The sequence below is a fragment of the Sapajus apella genome, unplaced genomic scaffold, assembly GCF_009761245.1.
Source record: "Sapajus apella isolate SASKATOON/1434 unplaced genomic scaffold, GSC_monkey_1.0 scaffold38, whole genome shotgun sequence".
Classification (NCBI taxonomy): Eukaryota; Metazoa; Chordata; class Mammalia; order Primates; family Cebidae; genus Sapajus; species Sapajus apella.
The window spans coordinates 843,421-847,002 of record NW_022436978.1 but is presented as its reverse complement, the minus strand read 5'-3'; the positions used below and the strand labels follow the sequence as shown (position 1 = coordinate 847,002).

General features: G+C 44.3%; 1 protein-coding gene across 6 annotated transcripts in view; it reads right to left on the bottom strand.

Moving 5' to 3' along the window:
- Positions 1 to 2,744: 2,744 nt before the first annotated feature.
- The window catches only part of LOC116564692, a 14,923-nt gene continuing 14,085 nt past the window's right edge, over positions 2,745 to 3,582 (bottom strand). For all 6 annotated transcript variants that reach the window (XR_004275045.1, XR_004275047.1, XR_004275046.1 and 3 more), the window contains one exon: positions 2,745 to 3,568. The gene's annotated coding sequence lies outside the window, so the exon portion shown is untranslated. The remainder of the gene's footprint in view (positions 3,569 to 3,582) is intronic.

The following is a 3,582-nucleotide window of genomic DNA, read 5'->3' as shown; positions in this document are numbered from 1 at the left end:
CTCGTGATCCACCTGCCTCGGCCTCCCAAAGTGCTGGGATTACAGGCGTGAGCCACCACGCCCAGTCCCTCTTGGTTACTTTTAAATGAGGAGATAAGCCTAGTAGGCAAATGGGCCAGCTCCCCTTCCCACCTTGAGTCAGTGTGAAGGCTTTATTTTTATTTCATTTGAGAAAAGTAATAGCAAGGACATTTTAGAATGGGAGCCGTATGTACTGATGAAAGCGGAAATTTTCTGGGCAATGTCTTCATGGATCAATATTGTACCATGAGATCTGCTTTAAGAAAAGAAGCTGGTTTTGGGTATGTTCGTATCAATTAAAAAAAATAAGAAAAAAAGAAAAGAAGCATTTATTTACACTTTTTGGAGCTTCATTCTTTTTACTTGTTTAAATTGTTTATTGTGAGCTATATAACTCTATTAGTAAATTTCTATGTAATCTTCCTCCTCTTAACATTTTAAGTGTAACCCTAAAACTTTCCAGTTAATTTCTGCAGCTCTTACCTTTTTTCATTACTGTTCATCTCTTTATGTCCATTTCTGTTCATAAATACTGATAATACCTGGTTAGATATGGAAGTTAGATTAACTATAAATCCACAGAATTTTGAATGCCCCTACGGCTTGAAGAAAAGGAGCAGTGCTGTTCCTGTCCAGGGTTTATTGAAATTCTTCCCATCCATGGCTGTTGCTATTTTTTTTTTTTTTAATTATTACTGTCCGGCGGTCGGTTTGCTCACCAACTGAGCTAACCAGCCGCCTAACACTATTTTAATTTTTAGTGCTTAAGTTACGAGTGATTTCCTCTGATATGCACTGGGAACACCTGATTTAGAGCTCATTTCTAGCTGGTTAGAGCCCTACCTGTCCACAGTTGGTTGAGAGTTAAGAAAATCCAGGCCAGGCATGGTGGCTCATGCCTGTAAAGTGCTGGGAAGCACTTTGGGAGGCTGAGGAGGTGGATTATCTGAGGTCAGGAGTTTGAGACCAGCCTGGCCAATATGGTAAAACCCCGTCTCTACTAAAAATGCAAAAAATTAGCCAGACACGGTTGTGGGTGTCTGTAATCCCAGCTACTTGGGAGACTGAGGCAGGAGAATCACTTAAACCCAGGAGGCAGAGGTTGCAGATTGTACCATTGCATGCCATCCTGGGCAACAAGAGCGAAACTCCATCTCAAAAAAAAAAAAAAAAAAAAGAAAGAAAATGTTACCTAGACTAGAGCTCTGTGGTGTCTTCCTCAAGGATGAAAGCCCAGGGGACTCCAGGTCATCTGAGGCATCTGGTCAATAAACCCCGTGTCTGTGGTTAGGGACATGAGTGTGGCAAAGATAGTGAGATGGCAGAGGAGGGCGTGGAGGGTTTCTCATTCTGCACAGAACATGCAAGCCAGATTAAGCCACGTTCTCTTCTCTGGCCCTAGCCAATTCAGGACCTCATTCAATTCCCAAGAGGAACAGCAGCTGCATCCCAACTGAAAACAGAGAAGACAAAGGTAAATGCTGGGGTCACTTTGCCTATTTCAGGACACTTCTATCTTTTCCTACAGCACCCTCTTCCTGGCCTGGCCTCTGCTCTGTGGGTTCTGGTACCTTCTTTGTTTTGACTTTTTGAAAAGCAAAATCTTCTCCATGAGCTTTCAGGCTTCTCTATTCCAAGCTGGTCATCTTTGGTGGCACCTCCAGAAGCCATAAATGCTTATGGGCAGAGGGCTGAAAGGCTTTCACTGTTCTGTCTCCAGAAATAACATGAGGCGATGCCACTGAACTCCACTGCTGTAGGTCTCACAGCCCAGTGGACACTGACTGATCCCTTTTACTCAAGGTGTTGCAGGGTCCCCTTTCCAAAATACGTGGGGTTTTCTTTTTTAGCTGTGATTTTATATTCTGCCATAAGTAGGTGATTAACATTTAGAATACCTGTTGTAATCCCAGAAGTGAACAAAGTGAAAACTTATTAATCCAACATTAATATGTTCTTTGTGCAATTTTGAATGTTCTTTGACAAAGTCAATTCCATAATTCATCGCAGTCCCATCTCTGTTGGTAGCTGCGCTGTGCAAAAATGCCCCAACCCCACCCAGTGGTGTCCCTGATCTAATACTTTAAGTGTCAGAGGTTCCATGTTTGTAACAAAATGTGCCTTGGCTATGAGGTAATAAAAAGTGAACATTACTCATTACCTACAGCGACAAATCCCAACGAAGGCTTTAAATGATGCTCAGCTAAGCTGGTTCTCCTGTGGCCTCTGTAGCTTTGACAGCTGCCGAGTCCTCTGATCACACATAATGGGACTTGTACACTTGAAATCAAACAGATTTTTAAAACTTCTGTTGTTTATAATTCCCACCTCATATTTCCGTGGTCAGAATTATTCTTTATGTCATACTGCATTTAGAATTTGGTATTACCTGGGAGTTAAAACAAATATTATAGCTGTGTGAAACTAACATCTGTATGTAGGATTGTTCTGTCAGAAAACCCTCTCCCAGTTCCCCTCAGGTTTCAGGAATCCACATCTCTCCAGAGCTCTTTCTGCCCACCGGTGGCATCTCCAGAGTGAAGACCCTTTGTCAAGAAAGGAAGCAGTGCAGGGATGAGGGGGTTCTCCAAGCAGAGCAGGAATCGACTTCCACTCTGTCTCTTTCCAGCTGAGTGACCCTGGGAGAATATTCTTCATCTGGGAGCCTCTGTTTTCTTAGATTTGGAGCAGGGTGGTCACACTGACCTTACAGAGTTCTGAGAATCAGAGACAGAACATGAAAGGCCTCAAAAACATTCTTAAGAGTAGCTGCGACTCGTGTGGACAGGGGCTTTTTATTCCTCTCTTTGTGATGCAAGGAACATGCTCCTGTGATGGTGGTGAGGGAGGAATGAGGATATACATAGATATCCCTGTGTCAAAAATATGCTTCTCTTTTTTTTTTTTGTTTTAAAGATGGGGTTTCACCATGATGGCCAGGCTGGTCTTGATCTCCTGACCTCAGGTGATCCACCCACCACGGCCTCCCAAAGTTCTAGGATTACAGGCATGAGCCACCGCGCCCGGCCCAAAAACATGCTTCTTTATTACTGTGCAATGTCTTTGCCTTCCCTGGGACAGGCCCCCAGCCTGCCTACATTTGCAGGCAGACACAGTGGCATGTGAGGACAGCAGTTTGTCCTCATGATTTTTTCTTCACTCCCCTGCTGGCAGGACGCAGTGGAAGGGAAACTTTATGGCACTGATGCTGCTATTTTGAAACGTGGAGAAGGGGGAGGTACAAGGGACTATCACCTGTGTTATAAGGTGCAGCTTGTGTTGGTGCTTCTGTCCATCAAATTAATATATTTCAAAACATTGCCTCCTTCTGCCTTGCAGGTCAATAGGGCTGAAGGGGAGCCTCATTCTTTGTCAGAATTGCACTACTTTTTCTACTTCATGGCTGGCCCTTCAGAACCACTGATAGGCTGCCGGCCACCTGCTCCACCTGAGTGTCATCTGGGACTTCACTCACCTCTTGAAGCTGTCTGTCCTCCGGGACCTCATCTACCTCCTCCAGCTGTCTGTCCTCTGGGACCTCAATCACCTCCTGCAGCTTCT